Genomic DNA, 19,768 nt, shown 5'->3' with positions numbered 1-19,768 from the left:
TAGGGGCAGACAGGGGAGCAAAAAGAGAGGGAAGAAGGGCGAACAAATGCAGTCATGTCATACAGTACACACTGGGTGAAAAATGACTTATGTGGGCAGAGATGGGAAGAGTGGAAAGCGGAGAAGGGAGTGACATTGTCCAAAAAGAGAAATGGACCCCCCCAGAAAACACCTTAATAACAACATTTACATAAGTGTGCATCATACATTAATATATACTATTAATGTCAACATATTGCATCCTAACGTGTGTTAATACATTCATCGCGTATGAACACTGCAGACCTATGTAGGTAGCCCTGGGTCTGAACTCAGCTCAGGCCCGGTCCTTGGCCTCTCAAGACCAGTGCTCTACAACTTGCACCACAGCACCACTTGCAGCGTTATTTTTCCGCGTCTGTGGTGCTTCGTGCATGCCTCACACGTACCAGGAGCAGAACCGGTGGTGGCTGCGCCTCGGAGGGGCCGCCCTGTTCCGGGGTCAAGTCGTCACACCTTGGGACACCTGAGGAGGACGCTGGGCACGTGTGGCGGACAGGAAGTGAGCACAAAGCAGAGGCCGCTCGATCGCCACAGGCAGGAAGTGAAGCGCCAGGCAGGCAGGAAGTGAGCCGGCGGCAGAGGCCACGCCCTCTCCGCGGGCCGGAAGTGCGCGCGAGGCGGAGGCCACTAGACCGCGGCGGACCGGAAGTGAGAGAGGAAAGGACGAGCCAGAGCCCTCCGCGGCCTACTTCCTGCACCCAGCACCCACCTTTGGCCGTTTGGCCGCTTCCTAATTGTCCACTCAGCCTTTGACCTCGCCGGTGGGCCAGAGCCAAGACCATGGACTGTTTCTGGAAGGATCCGTCCAGTCAAGGTGACAACCAGGACAAACCATTTGTTAGTGAAGTGCTCTCCCGTTCACTCTGCATGGCAATGGCTTAGGCTCTGGTTTATGCCCCACCCCACCCCTTTTTTTTTCTAGGTGGTCATGGTGTATATATTTAAAAAAAAAAAAAGAACCGAACAACGTTATTCAATAATCGTTTTCATACTTGAGAAGCAAGAAATGGGGCCAACCTGGGCCACAGGAAATTCTCAAGCCCATCCTACCCAGTACCTGGGCATGGTGTATATGTCTGCTTCCCCATCTCAATGCCCGGGGTGGGGGCAGGGCATGAGGAAGGGACAGGGAGCAAGAGTGGAGCCCGGAGCACCCACCCTCAGATACAGTCACTGCAAAAGAGGCTGGAAGAGTGGCTCAGATGGCAGACTGACTTTCAAACAAGCCCAACACTGAATCCAATCCCTAGTCATGCACACACACAAAGACTTTCCCTTGACACACTGCATGTCTTGCTCCAAATCGGTGATACTTACACATAGAGCTACCTTTCAACACCATGGAAATAAAGGTGATCTATAGGAATATTATGGAGATAATATTTTACTCAGCGGTAAGGAGGAATGTGTTGGATATTACCTTCTCTTTAAATTTCACCTGAGTCCTTTTAGATAAACTGGAACTATACTCTCATTAAAAGTCATAAATTTGGTGTGACCCCCAAGAGACCACTGGACCTCGTGTCTAATTTCAGCCCAAAAGAATGCATTAAGAGCAACTTCTTTAAGCTATAAATCAGCTATCTGCCAACATTCAATGGGCTTAGATCAAACACTTGTGCTTGGTAGAGAAATTCATTTAGTACCTGAATGTACATTTTTGCAGCTAATTTATCTTGGAAGTTTCATTAGGAAATGATATGGCCTAAAATTAATCATTTTCTGGGTGAATTATGGGGAGGCTTCACGGGCACGGTGGGAGATTGTATGTACACACCCAGAGCACTTTCTGAATTGGTGCAGTTACATTTCATGGCTCAAAACTCTGTGGCCTTGGCCTCTGTTTGTCCTATGTGTCAGGCATGTCAGGACTGGTTTCTTAGTCCTGCTCAAAGGTGATTTTGTTCCATCTGTGTGAAAACTGAAAGATCTTTTCACGAATGAATTTCCAGCTATTAGTCTCACCCCAAACTATTTTTTTATTATTTTTTCTCTTTAATATAAAAAGGGATGTCATTCAACATAACACCTTATGAGTAGCATGCATCTTATTCGTTGTCATCCCTTCTATCATTCTCCCTCATCCCTCCCAGCCCCAAGTTACCTGGTTCCATTTTCACATGTGCACATTGAATATCATAACTGCATTAGCCCACCCTTCCACATCCCCCCATTTGTGGTTTTGAATATTTAAATCTGATGCTCTTTTGAGACAAACATCACTTTTGCTCCGAAGTACTCTTCTGTATTACTACTTTAATTTGTTCCTCATAATTTGTTTAAAATGCCACTGTGAGATACATTCCCTGGGCCACTAAGATATATGTTGTTTTAAACAAGATCTTATTATGTATCCCAGACTGATCTTTTTTATTTTTTTAACTCATGGCCCGGGCACTGTCCTTGAGTTTTCTCAAAGCTAGCATTCTACCCTTGAGCCACAGCACCGCTTATAGCTTTTTCTATGTATGTGGTACCAAGGAACTGAACCCAGGGCTTCATGCACACTAGGCAAGCACTCTACCACTAGGCCACACTACTGGCATGCCCAGGCTGTTCTTGAACTTATAATCTTTCTGCCTCAGATTCCTGAGTTCTAGGATAACATGGTGTAAATTAAACAGAGTAGACCTTCTGGGTGGATACAGTTTCAAAACACAAAAGCATAGCTTAGAAAAGAGACTGCATTCTAAAAATACTACAAAATATCAATCAATAAATTTAAGTACATAAATTTTATATACTAAAAAACAAGATTTATTGCCCTAACCACTAGGTTTTTTTTCTTTTTTCTTTTTCTTTTCTTTTCTTTTTTTTTTTTTTTTTGCAAGTCCTGAATTCAGGGCCTTAGCATTGTCCTTGGACACTTTTTGCTCAAGGCTAGCACTCTACCACTTGAGCTACAGCATCACTTCTGCCTTTTTCTGTTTATGTGGTGCCAAGGAATTGAACTCAGGACTTCATGCATGCTAGGCAAGAACTGTACCTCTAGGCTATGCTCCCAGCCAACCCCTAACCACTTTTAAGAAGACAGTTCATTAGTGCTAAGTATAATCTCATGGTTAGACAGTTTTCCTGCTTTCCATGAACTTGATTGCTCCCCATCCCTCATGCAACGAGAACCACATAGCATTTTTTCAATTGGTGATTGTTTGACTTTGCAGAATGTCCCCAACATCCATCCATGTTGTAGTACTTGTCAACCTTTCTTTCTCTTTTAAGACTAAATAGAATTGCATTGTATGAAATGACATTTTGTTTTTCTTTTGTCATTCATCAGTTGCTTCTATGTTTTCTGTTTTGGTTATTGTGAATAATGTTGCTGTGAATATGGATGTACAATACCTCTTCATACTCTTGCTTTCTAATAGTTCAACTATCACTACCCAGAAAGAGTAATGCAATATTATAAGGTAATTACATTTTTAACCTTTTTAGACCAGTTCTGGGTGGGGCTTAAATTCAGGGCCTGGTCACTGTCCCATAGCTTTTTCACTCTATACTAGTGCTCAACCACTTAAGCCACACCTCTGCTTCTGGCTTTTGGGTGGGTGATTGATGATAAGAGTCTTCTGCTGAGGCTGGCTTCAAACCACAGTGCTCAGATCTCAGCTTCTTGAGTTTCTAGGATTACAGAAGTAAGACAATGGTGCCCAGAAAGTATTTTTTAATATATTCTGGGTGCTTAACTCATAAAATGGATGATTTGCAAAGACTGTTCAAAGACATAGATTTCTCTTACAATTTATTGTGTCCTTTGGTGCACAGAAATTTGTGCTTTCATGTGGTCTGATTTCCTTACTTTGTCATCCCTGAGAAAATACCACAAATCCCATATATCAATGTCTATGCTTTTACTTTCTAATGCTTTCTTTTCTTTTCAGGGTTTTATCACAGTAGCTTAATATACTTAGACCTTTAATCCATTCTGAGTTTGTTCATTTGTAGACACAAATCTTCCCGGCATCATTTGTTGGAAAGAGAGATCAAAAATAATTTGATCACAGATAGATGCTAGTGGCTCATGACTCTAGTCCTAGCTGTTTAGAAGCTGAGATCCAGATTACACTTTGAGCCTGGGTGTATACAAGACGTCATTTCAACCAAAAGCATGGACATAGTGGTATGTGTATATCATCCCAACTAGAGTGAGAAGCTGAAATCAGGACTATCACTGTCCCAGGAAAGCCTGTCATCTCAGAGGAAGACGTTGGGGTTGGTGGTACATGCCTGTCCTCCCAGCTACATTAAGAAGCATAAATAGGAGGATTACAGTTCATATATGGGCCTAATAGGAAGTGAGATCCTGTATCACAAATACTTAGCCCATGAAGTACTTGTGGCTTTCACCTGTAATCCTATCTACTTAGGATGCTGAAATATGAGATCACTATTTGAAGGAAAATCTGTGAGACTTATCTTCAATTAACCACTGAAAAGCTGGATGTTGCAGTATGGCTCAAGTGGTAAAGCACTAGCTGTGAGCAAAAAAGTCAAGACTATTGCCTTAACCCGAGTTCAAACCCTAAGACTTGTACAGAGAAAGAGAGAGAGAAGAATCAGTAGAACCAGTGCAACAAAGACCTGGAGCCATGACTCAGTGATAGAAAACCTGCCTAAAAAGTGCAAAGCCTTGAGTTCAAACTTCAGTGCTGCAAAAAAAAAATTGCTTATACCTGTGAGCATTTATTTCCTGAGGTTTATGTTCTAGGGCTGGCTTTATGTCTATCACATCACACCAGTGTCGCATTCTCATTCTTGCTTTGTTTTATTTTTGTTGTTTTGTTTTATTTTGCAAGTCCTGGGCTTGAACTCAGGGCCTGAGCACTGTCCTTGGGCTCTCTCAAGGCTAGAGCTCTACCACTTGAGCCACAGCACCACTTCCAGCTTTTTCTCTGTATGTGGTACTGAGGAATCGAACCTGGGTTTTTGTGCATGCTAGGCAAGCACTATTACCACTAGGTCAAACTCCTGGCCCTATTTTATTTTGTTTTATTTTTTTAACAAGCTTTAAATCAGGAAGCTTGAGGCCTCCAACTTTGCTCTTCACAGAGACTGTTGTTAGAGACTGTACTTGTGGTGAGTGAGGATAAGGTGTATCTACACCTGGGTTGTAGTCAGGTCCCAATGCATGTTGCCCACTGAGAAGCCGGGTGTGAGACCTCCCTGCATGTCCCCTAGGCAAGGCCCTGGCACCTACACGTACTGTCTGCAAGACATCAGCCAGTTACCATCAGACATGACCAAGTTTTCTTCTCAGTGATTCCTACCATCATGGCACCCACCTGATGATGAAATTCATAGAGTTGTTTGCTGTTGTATAAATGGGCATGCATTGTTCTGTCCTCTCTGTGGCCCCCGGAGTTCATGCTGATGGATGCCACAAAGGGCCAGTCACTGTATTTGTTCTTTCTTCTTGCTCTAAGAGAAAGTTGATGAGAGTGTGGATCTCCCCACGCCATCCACAATTTCTCTGGTATTCCATTCCTGGAAGAGATATCAGGGTATCAAATAGTTCAAATTGCATGGACACTGCATGCTGGTTTGTTTTGCTACTCTTATCATTGATGTTCTGGCTGTGATTCCATTGGTGCTGGTCAATCTCCATCCAGCCAGAAAGACTGAGCAGGACCTGGCTGGCTTATCTTTGTGGATGCCAACATTCATGATTTCTAGGACTACCTATACCATGCACACTTTTTGCAAGGAGAGTTGTGCATATATGCAGTCATCCACATGGAAGGCTAGCTCCGGGACTCCCACAGATAGGAAATTCTCCCAGTATTCAAGTCCTTTATAAAAGATGCCACAGTGTGTAAAAATAGCTTGCTGGGCCAGGAACCAATGGCTCACACCTGTAATCCTAGCTACTCAGGAGGCTGAGATCTAAGGATTGTGGTTCAAAGCCATTCTAGCTACAAAAGTCTGTTAGACTCATCTCTAATTAACCACCAGAAAACTGCAAGTGGTGCTGTGCCTCAAGTGTTAGAGAACTAGCCCTAGAGCTGAAGAGCTCAAGAACAGTGCCCACACCCAGAGTTCAAGCCCCACAACCAAAAAGCAAAGACAAAATAAGCATGCACACATCCTCCTGTGAATTTTAAACCTTATTACTTACACATCCATTGCAGTACTCATGGACAGTTGTTACTATACTGAGCTGTCTAGGGAAGATATGATGAGATAAATAAACTTGTACATGCTCAATATGAACACAAACATTCCCCCCATCCACTGTTGGTTGTAAGTATATATACATCAACAACAGATACAAGAAGCTGACTACTCTCTTTCTAAAAATCTCTCCATTTGACAACTAAGAGAACATGTATATTTTTAGAACTTTCCTGGTTGCATTTAACAGAACCGTGACTCAAACTTCTTTAAGCAGAGGGGAATAATGGGGTTTATTAGCTCATAAAACTGGGAGGAATTGGTGGGCCTCTGGGCCTTGAGAGATGTTATCAGGGCAGGCCCTCTCCTTTCCTGCATGACTAAAGAGAGCTCCCCCTCTCTAGTGCTGGCTGCATGCTCACTAAGTAGCAAATTAAACCCAGAAGGACCAATCTCAGGCCAGTCTTCCTTAGAAATCTTAGTAGGTGGGACTATTTTCTATACAGTGGCTCCAGTCTATACCCCAGGGAAACCTCTCATTGGCTTATCATGATCCCTGTGTCCAACCATCAGCCAATGAATATCAGGAGGAGACAATGTTCAAAGACACATGCCTATCCCGACGCCAGGGCAGAGCCAAGACACTAAAGACAGGACATGCTGCTTGGAAAACAAGAATGCTGAGAACAAATACTGGAATGGGATGCCAAGAAGACAGAAATTATTATTTACCAGAGACAGAGAGAGAGAGAGAGAGAGAGAGAGAGAGAGAGAGAGAGAGAGAGAGAGAGAGAGAGAGAGGGAGAGTGTGTGTGTGTGTTTCCCAGAGACTTCAGTGTCATTGTCCATACAGGATCCTCTTCTATATTCTTACTGTCCATCTGGTTCCCCTCTGCAGACACATATTACAGTGAGGACAGAGCTAGTCAGCAAGAAAAGGATATATATATATTCTTTTATTTTTGAGTCTTTCAATAATTCCTAAATAATTGTATTGACTCTGGCCACTGACATGCCCTAAGAGGCCAGTCATAGGTGTTTGATGCCTGCAATCCTAGCTACTCAAGAAACTGAAATCTGAGGATCATGGTTCAAAACCAGACTGGGCAGAAAAGTCTGTGAGGTTTTTATCTCCAATGAACCACCAAAATGCTGGAAATGGAGCCATAGCTCAAATGGTAGAGCACCAGCATTGCACAAAAATGTTCAGGGCAATCACGAGGCTCTGAATTCAAGTCCCAGGACTGTCACACTCCATGTACAGACATGAAAATATTACTTCTAGTATCCCGTTTTACAGACAAGAAAGCTCCATTTCAGTAACTTGGAAAAGGCCTTAGAGGTAGTGAAGTTGGGATTAGAACTCTCATATTTTCCATTCACAAGCCAGGCTCTTCCCTTCATGCTGCAGGTTTTATGAGTGAGGGCAGCGGAGACTGTCAGATCTGCGTTTTTACAAATTGTACCTCGAGGCTTCGTGTGTACTCTGCTTGTAAAACCAATTGATGTTCTTCACAATGGTGCTTATATAGGGCCCAGCTGCAGCTACTGGAGTGGATCTGCTCCCTCCCAGCTCTACCTCACAGTCACCGTACCTCACATCTGCAATCCTACCTCATCAGGAGGTTCAGATCTGATGATAGCAATTGGAGAAGCCATTCCCAGTCAACAAATCTGCCAGACTCTTATCACCAATTCACCACCAAATTGCCAGATGTGGAGCTGGGGCTCAAGTGGTAGAGCACTAGCTTTGTGGAAAAAAGCTCAGGGATAGCACCCAGGCCCTGGGTTCAAGCACTAAGACTAACTCCCTCCACCCTAGTATACACACTATCTTTACATTATTTACAGTTATTAAGGTGGTTATTTTACCCCAATTAACCAACACAAATAATTGTATTTTCTTACAAATGATAACTGGTCATGTGTTTTACTATGATTAAAAGCTCATGGATTATATCCATGTTCGCATTTGACAGTGTTTGGCATATATTGACATTTTTTTTCCAATGACTCATTTTCTTCTGCATTCTTTTGATGAATTGCTTCATTCCTTTTAAGTTATCAAATATGTGGGTGATCATTGCTCCCAATATTCTGTACTGTACTGGTTTTGTTTGTTGTTTATTGTGTCAGTCCTGGGGTTTGACCTCCGGACCTGGGTATTGTTACTGAACTTTTTTGCTCAAGGCTGGTGCTCTACCATTTGATCCACAGCTCCCAGCAACTCTTCTCACTTTTTTCTGTGATTAATTGGAAATAAGACTCTCACAGACTTTCCAACCTGGGCTGGCTTTGAACCGTGATCCTCAGATCTTGGCCTTCTGAGTAGGTAGGGTTACAGGTGTGAGTCACAAGCACCTGGCTCTCTACTTTGCTTTTGAGACAGTTCTTTCTGTGTAGGCTTGCCTGGCTTCAAATTTCCGATCCTCCTGATTCAGCCCCCTAAGTGCTGGGATTACAAGAGTATCTCACCATGCCAATTTATTCCTTTTATGTCTGTAAGGTTGGCCTTGTTTCATTTCTCATGATAGTAATTTACTTCTCTTTTTTTCTTGCCCAACCTGCCTAAAAGTTACCAGTTTTATTGAGATCAATAGACTTTTTTTTATAAGATCAATAGATTAACATTTTTAGAACAATGCTTTTAATGATATTTTGATCATGGGGGGACACAATGGTTCCATTGATTTGTAATGGATCGGAAAATTTTCAATCATCTGGTGACATTGCCATGATAACATTTTAGTGATATTCATCCTTCACATAGCATTGATCATGCTGATATAAACAATATATTTGTAATAGGTAGCATAGTCTAATATCTATAATTCAAGATATTTTATAAAACTTGACTATATTACATTAGGCATTTACTTGTTTTTTTTTAATTTTATTGTCAGGATAATATATAGAGAGGTTATAGTTACATTTGTCAGGTAGTTGGTGTACACTGATAACCCTTCTCATGTTTTTGTCTCATGTTTCCCTCCCTCCGCCTCCTCCCAATCATCTTACTTACCTTAACCCCTTCCCTTCCCTATTTCAAATAAATAAATAAATGTATATCCAATATACCAGGTAACAAAGTCAGATGCAGTAACAACATGAGATTGACCATAAAGGCAAAAATAGAGAAGAGAAATAACATAGTATGTTAAGAGCAACAATCATACAAGATAAAGCTCTTGATTCCATATCCTAGAATTCATTTGATTTAGTCTCATCCTATATGATCTTATGTACATCGGTTTTAAGCTACTGCAATCCTCTGCTAGAAGAGTCCTAGATGTGTACTAATTATTACAAATGAGGAAAACCATTGAATCTATGTTTTCTGGGGTCTAGCCTACTTCACTTAATATGATTTTTTCCAAGTCTTTCCATTTCCTTACAAATGGGGCGATGTCATTCTTTCTGATAGATTAGCTTTTTATAAGATCAGTAAATTAGCTTTTGCTTCACAGAAGCAAATTTTTCTCTCTTCAGTTTCATTCATTTCTAACTTTTTTTTGCCAGTCCTGGGCCTTGAGGCCTAAAGCACTGTCCTTGGGCTTTCTCAAGGCTAGAGTCCTACCACTTGAGCCATAGCACCATTTCCAGCTTTTTTCTTCATATGTGGTACAAGGACTCAAACCTAGATCTTTGTTCATGTTAAGCTAGCACTTTTACCACTAGGCCAAACTTCTGGCCCCATTTCTAACTTTTTAAAAAATTTATTTCATTCTGCTTGTTTTAGGTTATCTTGCTGTTTTTTTTCAGTTCCTGAGTTGGAAGCTTAGATTGTCAATTTATATTTCTTTAGTATTATATTTATCAAATGTAACTATCCTTTAAGTATTCTTTCTGCTGTGTACTACAAATTCTGAAAAATTACATCTTTATTTTCACTTAGTTCAAAATATTTCTTAAATTTTATTTGAGATTTTTTTTACTGACTCAGGTTTTGGTAAGAAATGTGTTGCTTAATCTCTAGCTATCTGGGGATTTTCCAGATATCTTTCTGTTATTAATTTCTACTTAATTCCATTGTGGTCTGAAGGCATATTTTGTATGAATTATCTTCTTTTAAATTCGTTCACTGTGTTTTATAGCCCAGAATGTGGTCTGTCTTAGTGAACGTTCCTTGAGAGCTTAGAATGCTCTATAAATGTCAATTGGATGTCACTGGTGGATGGGGCAGCTCACTGTGCACTGTGAACTAGCTGCTGCTCAGCCTGTCTGTGTAGACAGAAGCTCTGGAGGTCTCCAGTTACAATCTTGGCCCCATTAGCTTCACTTTGCCCTGCACTAGCTTTTCCTTTATCTATTTCAACATTCTCTTTATAAGTACACAATCGTTCAGGCAATTCTTGTGAAGAAGACCCTTTATCATTATGTAATAAATTGTCTTTGTTAACTTTCTTTAGTCAGAAGTTGGCTTGGCTTGAAATTAATACAGCTAGTTTCCTTTAGAGTTGTATTGGTGTGGTTTGTATCCATCTCTAGACTCTGAATCACCCTGCGTGAAAAGCTCATCCATAGCCAGGCACCTATGGCTCATATCTGTAATCCTAGCTACTCGGGAGGCTGAGGTCTGAGTATCACAATTTGAAGCCAGCCTGGGCAGGAAAGTCTGTGAGACTCTTCTCTTTGATAAACTACTCAGAAAAGCTTCAAGTGGTGCTGTGGCTCGAGTGGTGGAATGCATGCCTTGAGCTGAGGATGCCTGAACAAGTGGCAAGTGTTGTAGATCAGAGACCATGTCCAGATCTAGGGTTCAATTCCCAGAACCAGCAAAAAAACAAACAACAACAACAAAAAACGGACAAGCTGTTTCATTGTAGGGAAGAAGTAGTTTAGTCGTTTCCATTCTACTGGCATATTTTGTTTTCTAACTGGTGTGAGAAGATCGTGGAGTGGCCTTAGCAGCTCTTTGTTATTGTTCTCTGATCATCCAGGCTTCCTTTTTCTGTTTTTTTTTTTTTTCCGACTTGTCCCATTTTAATTCATTTTAATGATCCATTTGAACTCGACTCTGAGCATATCAGTTATACTTTCTTATCTTCTGGTTTTTTTTTTCAGATGATTTTGGTGGTTTCTCGAGTTTTCTGTGGGTTTCATGGAGTCCTCATCCATGCTCCATGATGGAGAAGAGCAGCTGCTAACTGCAGGCAGCCAAGGCTGTCAGCCGCAGGTACCCAGGATGCTGCGGCTGCTGCAATTTTGGACTCTTGTCTATTCTAACAGCTAAGAATTAGGAAAGCTAAAGTAATTTTAATTTTACTTCTTATATTCTACTTCACTGACACTTTGCTTTCTTTGTATAAATCCTCATTTCTGACTTGTATCGTGTTCCTTCTCTGAGGAACTTATTTAAGTATTTCATGTCAGACAAGTCTCAAGACTATTAGAAATAAGTCTCTCCTTCCCTCTCCTCCCTTCTTTTCTTCTGTCCTTCCTTCCTTTCTTCCTTATTCCCACTTCTCTCTCATCTTCCTTTCTCCTTTCTATCTTCTCCTCCCTTTCTTTTCGTCCCTCTTTTTTTCCTTACTTCCTCTTCCTTATCAGAAATTTTCAAAAAAAAAAAAAAACAAAACACCCTTATTTCTCCATTACTTCTGAAGAACAATTTGGCTAAATACAAATTTTAAATGGAGGAGGGCTATTTTTTTTCTTTTTCTTTTTTTTTTTTTTTTTTTTTTTGCCAGTCCTGGGCTTGATCTCAGGGCCTGAGCACTGTCCTTGGACTTTCTCAAGGGTAGAGCTCTACCACTTGAGCCTCAGCACCACTTCTGGGTTTTTTGTATGTATGTGGTACCAAGGAATCAAACCCCGGTCTTTGTGCATGCTAGGCAAGCACTTTAACCACTAGGCCAAACTCCCAGCCCCTGGAGGAAGGTTTCTTTTTAACACTTTCAATACTTCCCTCTCTTCTTGTTTGCATGATTTTTGAAGATAACACCTCAATGATCAGGACCTTGTTCCATTATAAGTAAGGTATTTTCTTAACTCTGTTTTAGATTTCTTTTCTGTGTCTGGTTTTCTGACATTTGAGTGACTTGATGTACCTGGTTATACAGTTGTTTTTGTGTGTATCCTGGTCTTGGAGCTAAACTCAGAGCTTGATTGCAGCCCTTGAGCTTTTTTTTTTTTCCTCAAGTCTAGTGCTCTACCACTTGAGCCACAACCCCACTTTGGGCTTTTTGGTGGTTGCTTGGAGATACAATGTCTCATGGACTTTCCTGTCTGGGATGATCTTGAACTGCTGCAGTCCTCTGATCTCAGCCTCCTGAGTAGCTAGGATTACAAGCATGAGCCACCGCGCCTGGCAATGATTTTTTTTTATTGAAAAAGATCAGCTGGTATTTATACACAATGGAATTCTATGCTGCCATCAGAATGAACGACATCGCCCCATTTGCAAGGCAATGGAAAGATTTGGAAAAAATCATATTAAGTGAAGTAAGCCAGACCCAAAGGAACATAGGCTCAATGGTTTCTCTCATTTGTAATAATTAGGACACACCTAGGACTCTCCTAGCAGAGGATTACAATAGGGCAAAACCTAGATACATAAGGCCATTTATGATGAGGCTAAATGAAAGGATCTCCGGGATATAGAAACAAGAGCTTTATATTGTGTGATTGTTGTTCTTAATGTACTGTGTTCTCTTCTCTATTGTTGCCCTTTGGTTAATCTCATATTGTTACAGTATCTGACATGTTGTTACCTGGCATATTGTATATATGTTTATTTGTTTATTTGAAATAGGAAAGGGAAGGGGGGAAACAAGATGGTTGGGAGGGGGCAGGAGGAGGGAAATGGGGACAAAAGCATGAGAAGGGGTATCAATGTGTGAGAGGTAATGCACCTACTACCTAACGAATATAACTGTAACCCCTCTATACATTACAATAAAAAAATTGAAAAAAAAAGATCGACTGTCACCAGGCAAGTTGAGGAATGAGTGGAGTTGGGAGAAATGAGGGAGAATAATAGAAAAGGATGATATTGGTTAAGATGCACTGTACTCATAAAGTAACTTTGAATTGAAACCCTTTGTACAACTTCTTAATGACAATTGTAAGGGATCATTTGAGTATCACATAATAAGAACTGAGGTGAATAGGTCTTGGGTGTCCGGATGCTTTGGAAATGCAGTTACAATCAGCAGTTACGATTCTGTCTGTGTTCACTTTTCACTTCAGCTGTAGGTGGGCTGGGCATCTGATGCCATTTTCTCTGTGATCTCTGAGTTTCTCTAGATACTTCTACATTGGTTCATAGTGTTGCATCGCCACTGAAATCCCCCATTCCCTGGTCTAGAAGTTTCTGAGCCCCATCAACTGCAATTCTATTTGTGTTTCCAATTTGAAGTGAGACAGGAAGTTGTATTGCCCTGTGACTTTAATTCTCTGGTGAATCTAAAAAGAGATGTTGTTTTGGGTTATTCTGCTGTTTTCTCTCTTGGGAAGAGTGAAACATGCCTGTCAGAATGGAAGCAGAGCTGACCCCTCTCCAGATGACCCTCAGTGTTCTAATCAACTGAGTGGATTCTTTGGTTGTGCCTGAATAGAAATTAGGAGTAGCATGGAAACTTTCAGCACTAGCAGTCATTGTCCTCAGTGTGTAAGGCCTACAGGCTGGACTGGAATACCTGAGACTTACTGCTCTGATTTCTGACAGCTATAGAAGTCTTCACCTTCACTGTTGGCAGCAGTTTAATCCTTGACATCCCTTCCAGCAGCAGTGGGCCATAAGCAGCAAGTGTTACAGTTTTTATACGGGCTTCTGGTACCTGGATTCCCATCTCTACCATGAAAAATATTACAACTCTAGTGTGTGGAGCATCTGATGCCTTTGTCCTGAGGATTGGGGCTCTCAGAACCTCTTCCAGCAACAGAAGCTGCAGTTTCGCATCTTGAACAATGAGGGAAATATCCCTTGCCTCTGCTGCCCACCATTTGTTCTTTGGCTGTTTTCTGGGACTCTTCACAGTTGCCTTCCCATTGCTTCTGCCTCTTTATGTTACTAGACCAGTCTGATCCATTTATGATACAGATCAAAAGTAGGCAAATGAAACCCATACCACTTAAGAGATGCCTCTTACTAGGCTTAATGGTGTAATATCATGGGTTAGCATAGGAGGGTGTCTACAAAGGATGCTGAACAGCTGGTTTATATAACCAGAAGGGGTGTGTGGCAAGGGTATACACCTATCACTGCCTAAGCTATCTGAAACAGTCATGACTGGGGCAAAACCTCCAGGAGCCAGAGTTTTGCTTTCTTTAACAGCAGATATCTGTGGTTGCCATACAACTTCCTCAGATATAGTTCATGGAGTGTTCAGAGCAGCTAGTGATGGCATGAGAGCACTCTGATTTGCTGCTTGGCTGATAGTCCTTCCCTAAGGCAACCAGTACAGAGGGAAGAGTCTAGCAGCTGTCAATTAGGGAGTCAAATTTCCCCAGTACCCAACATCTTCACTTAAAGGAAAAATGAACATATAATGAGTGGTTACCATAAAGGTTCATCCCTGACATAAACAGTGCTTTTTAACAGTACTTAACATTCTTTTTTTTTTTTCTTCCAGATCCTGCCTCTGGTTTATTGGTAGAAATGACACCGGCCACCTGCCCCCTGAAAATGGTGGCCAGAGAGCCACAACAGGCTTCCTGTCCTCACCAGGAGACAGAGATATTGACAATGGGGCCTTCACAGGGCCCTGGGCACCATAGGGGCTGCAGCCTGGGTACTCTTACAACCTGGGGCCTGGACACTCATGGGTGCTGGGGCCTGGGGACCCTTAGGAGCTGGGACCTGGGCACCCTTAGAAGCTGGGACCTGGGCACTCTTAGAAGCTGGGGCCTGGGAACTCCTAGGTGCTGGGGTCTAGGCACTCTTTGGAGCTGGGGTCTGGGCACTCTTAGGAGCTGGGGGTCTGGGCACTCAGGAGCTGGGACGTGGGCACTCTTAGGAGCTGGGGTCTGGGCACTCTTAGGAGCTGGGGGTCTGGGCACTCTTAGGAGCTGGGGTCTAGGCATTCTTAGGAGCTGGGGCCTGGGCACTCTTACGAGCTGGGGCCTGGGCACTCTTACGAGCTGGGGCCTGGGCACTCTTAGGAGCTGGGCTCTGGGCACTCTTAGGAGCTGGGGCCTGGCACTCTTAGGAGCTGGGGTCTGGGTACTCTTAGGAGCTGGGGCCTGGCACTCTTAGGAGCTGGGCTCTGGGCACTCTTAGGAGCTGGGGTCTGGGTACTCTTAGGAGCTGGGGCCTGGCACTCTTAGGAGCTGGGGTCTGGGTACTCTTAGGAGCTGGGGCCTGGCACTCTTAGGAGCTGGGGTCTGGGTACTCTTAGGAGCTGGGGCCTGGCACTCTTAGGAGCTAGGCTCTGGGCACTCTTAGGAGCTGGGGTCTGGGTACTCTTAGGAGCTGGGGTCTGGGCACTCTTAGGAGCTGGGGTCTGGGCACTCTTAGGAGCTGGGGTCTGGGCACTCTTAGGAGCTGGGACGTGGGCACTCTTAGGAGCTGGGGTCTGGGCACTCTTAGGAGCTGGGGTCTGGGTACTCTTAGGAGCTGGGGTCTAGGCACTCTTAGGAGCTGGGGTCTGGGCACTCTTAGGAGCTGGGGTCTGGGCACTCTTAGGAGCTGGGGTCTGGGCATTCTTAGGAGCTGGGACATGGGCACTCTTAGGAGCTGGGACGTGGGCACTCTTAGGAGCTGGGCTCTGGGCACTCTTAGGAGCTGGGGTCTGGGTACTCTTAGGAGCTGGGGTCTGGGCACTCTTAGGAGCTGGGGTCTGGGTACTCTTAGAAGCTGGGTTCTGGGCACTCTTAGGAGCTGGGTTCCGGGCACTCTTAGGAGCTGGGTTCCGGGCACTCTTAGGAGCTGGGGTCCGGGCACTCTTAGGAGCTGGGGTCCGGGCACTCTTAGGAGCTGGGGTCTGGGTACTCTTAGGAGCTGGGGTCTGGGCACTCTTAGGAGCTGGGGTCTGGGCACTCTTAGAAGCTGGGGTCTGGGTACTCTTAGGAGCTGGGGCCTGGGCACTCTTAGGAGATGGGACCTGGGCACTCTTAGGAGCTGGGGTCTGGGCACTCTTAGGAGCTGGGGCCTGGGCACTCTTAGGAGCTGGGGCCTGGGCACTCTTAGGAGCTGGGGCCTGGGCACTCTTAGGAGCTGGGGTCTGGGTACTCTTAGGAGCTAGGGTCTGGGCACTCTTAGGAGCTAGGGTCTAGGCACTCTTAGGAGCTGTGGTTTGGGTACTCTTAGGAGCTGTGGTTTGGGTACTCTTAGGAGCTAGGGTCTAGGCACTCTTAGGAGCTGTGGTCTGGGCACTCTTAGGAGCTGGGGTCTAGGCACTCTTAGGAGCTGTGGTTTGGGTACTCTTAGGAGCTGGGGTCTGGGCACTCTTAGGAGCTAGGGTCTGGGTACTCATAGGAGCTGGGCTCTGGGCACTCTTAGGATCTGGGCTCTGGGCACTCTTAGGAGCTGGGGCCTGGGTACTCTTAGGAGCTGAGGCCTGGGAACTCTTAGGAGCTGGGACCTGGGCACTCTTAGGAGCTGGAGTCTGGGCACTCTTAGAAGCTTGGGTCTGTTTACTCTTAGGAGCTGGGGTCTGGGCACTCTTACAAGCTGGGATTTTTAGGAGCTGGGCTCTGGGCACTCTTAGTAGCTGGGGTCTGGGCACTTTTATGAGCTGGGCTCTGGGCACCCTTATGAGCTGGGCTCTGGGCACTCTTAGGAGCTGGGGTCTAGGCACTCTTAGGAGCTGGGGCCTGGGCACTCTTAGGAGCTGGAGTCTGTGCCTGAGCTGGAGTGGCAGCTGGAGCCTAGGCCTTGGCTTGCACCTTAGCCTTAGCCTTAACCAGTACTAGGGCCCTGGCCTTGGGCCCTTGGCAATGGAGGAATGGATGTGCTTCCCCAGCTTTAGAGGGTTTTGTAGGAGCTTGAGTGTGGCCTGCTCAGGGAGCTTGTGCTTTTTGCTTACTACTTTGGGGTTTACCAGGGTCTTGATGGCCTCGGCCTATATGCTTATAGCCTTGCATAGTTGGCCTGCATCTTCTTAAAGCCCTTCTTGTGCTTCTTAGCAAAGCACATGTTCTTTAGGAATTCTGGGTCCATCCACCTCAGAGACTCATGTCTTTGTGATCTGGATTTCTTGACGCCCTTTCTGTGCCATTTCTGGGACCGGTTGTGCATAGTGTGGTCTTGGATTTGGCCATGCCTGAACCGCCAACCCGCAGGAGCTGATGTGCCTGGAACTGGAAGAAGCAGAGGGTTAGTTAACAACATTCTAACAATGCTAAACTCTTGTCCCAGTTCCCCAAGGAGAGCTGGGCCCTCTAATTTCTTTTAATCAAAAGCAAAATTTTGTTCTGTGATCATGCCTCTAGGGTTTTTTGTTTTAGTTTGGTATGGGTTTTTTTTTCCAGTCTTGGGCTTGAGCTCAGGACCTGAGCACTGTCCTTCGACTTTCTCAAGGCTAGAGCTCTACCACTTGAGCCTCAGCACCATTTCCAGCTTTTTTCTGTGTATGTGGTACTGAGGAGTCGAACCCAGATCTTCATTCATGCTAGGCAAGCACTCTACCACTAGGCCAAACTCCCGGCCCCCTCTAGGGTTTTTTATTGATGTATAAATAAGATTTTCTTGGCACTTTAGACATAAGGTATTCACAATGGTTACATATTCTCTTTGTTTGTCTTTGCCAGGAACCAGAATGCTCTCTTCATGCCCGTGTGTCTACAGAGCCTGTGGAAGCTTGGCAGAACCAATAATATATATACCAGCCACAGGAGGCAAAATGTATTAGTATTGATTCTGAGGGTGCCATTTGTTTAGCCTCCCTTCTAATAATCCAAAGCAAGCCTGCAAATCCAAGCCCCTCTGTCACCGTGGGTCAGAAAGTCCCTTGATGACATTAGATGAGTTACAGAATCTAAGACTACGCTCTTGGTAATATTTCCTGCATTGTTAGTAAGAATTCATTTCCCATAAAATTGGGTCAGTTTCCCTGATAACCCAACAACAACTCTGAAGGCAATGCAGTCAGAAGGCTTGGCCCAGCTCAGTGATTACAACTGGTGCTGCAGAGACATGCCACACTCATTGTGGCTTTCCCCAGGCTGTGGGAAGCAAAGGAGTTGCCTATGAACTTCAGCAGAGAGATGGAAGTTGAGCCTTTGTTCAACTAAATGAAAGAAGCTTATGTCGATGGGATAATCAGCTCATAAAGCAATCAGTTAGCACGTTCAGCTGTAGACTGTAAGTCCAGCAACCATCCCGGGTGAGACTTCAGCTTTTCCTCTTCTCACACCTGCCCCAGCTTTTCTGTGTCTTCTCATGGACTATGTTCTTAATGCTGCTTGGAATGTCTGAGTTTCATTTCTTCTCTCCCATCATCTCCTTCAAGAATCTGCCAAACTCTTCTTCTTACATTTGAAGCCCTTCCTGGGCACTCAAACCTGATGGTGATCTTCCCTTGGGGAAGAAAAGTAATCTTCACCCCAGTACAGCATAAATCGATGTTCAGCCCTTCATAAGTATCCAGCAGTGTTCTCAGGATGAATTAATTAAGTAGATGTCTGTAAGCTGATTGTGCTGACAAGAAATGGTCTGTGTGTTTGCCGTCTGCTTCCATTAGACTACAGACTCTTTGGGAAGAAGGACAATTTCTTTGTCTTCCATCAACCTATCCCCAGAACCCATCAAATAAATGATGGCTTAACAAATACTTGAGGAACACACACACACGCACACTCACACGCACATATGACAGGCTGGGATATTCACATCCTAAGTTTTGTCCTGCTCTTCCTACCCCTTCATCAGCCTGGAGCAGCTATACTAGCTACTACCTTTGTTTGTTACTGTAGGGTTGGATGGAAAGAAGCAACGGCCATTGAGAAGAACAAGAAGTCATCCTACTTGGTGAGGACTTAGTAAGAAAGACAGTGCGTTCTCTATTTCAACTAAGCCCACAGGAATAAAAGAAGACAAGCCCAGCCATCTATGAACCACACGCAGCATTTGCTTTCATTGGATTCCACATAGGCCTTGGATGGGCACCTCAGGCTGTTGGACGACTGCTCTGCCCTGTGGGATCCCTGTCTCTTGGAGTGTCCCGTGGGGAAGTAAACATGCATGTCCAGACTGGAGTCCACATTCTACGGCCCTAAACAGACACAGACCTGGTCAGGGCCTGCCAATGCCTGCTTGTGCCTGAACAATTATAACAGGCCCACGTACATCACTCCAGGTACTCCAGTTCAGATGGTAGCTGACATACACACACACACACACACACACACACACACACACACATCTTACACCATTTCTCATTACTCTCTATGAAGCAGAATGATTGACTAAATCCTAGACATCTGTTGTCGGACGTCCACATGGGGTAAGATGGCGACGGAGCCCATGGGTAATACAGACTCCAGAGATCAGACTCTTGGTGCAGATCTAACTTTATTCCACAAAACGTGCTCACTAAATACAAGATCGAGCGGTCACAGCCACGTCATTAAATAGGGACAACCGTCAGCCAATGGTGTCCTGAGACATCATTGCTCCATGTGGGTGGGGCCAGGCGCCCTCTGGCTCCTGACTGCTTGGTCACTGAGT

General features: G+C 44.2%; 1 long non-coding RNA gene across 1 annotated transcript; it reads left to right on the top strand.

The window, feature by feature from the left end:
* Positions 1 to 11,229: 11,229 nt before the first annotated feature.
* LOC150054436 (uncharacterized) lies at positions 11,230 to 19,432 on the top strand. Its single transcript, XR_016537867.1, has 4 exons — positions 11,230 to 11,406; positions 14,733 to 14,891; positions 17,851 to 18,403; positions 19,015 to 19,432. It is a non-coding gene; the product is annotated as an uncharacterized LOC150054436 (long non-coding RNA).
* Positions 19,433 to 19,768: the final 336 nt, after the last annotated feature.

The sequence above is a fragment of the Megascapheus bottae genome, chromosome 15 (assembly GCF_031878675.1).
Source record: "Megascapheus bottae isolate mThoBot1 chromosome 15, mThoBot2.hap1, whole genome shotgun sequence".
NCBI classification, from domain to species: Eukaryota; Metazoa; Chordata; class Mammalia; order Rodentia; family Geomyidae; genus Megascapheus; species Megascapheus bottae.
This window is presented reverse-complemented; position numbering and strand designations above follow the sequence as displayed.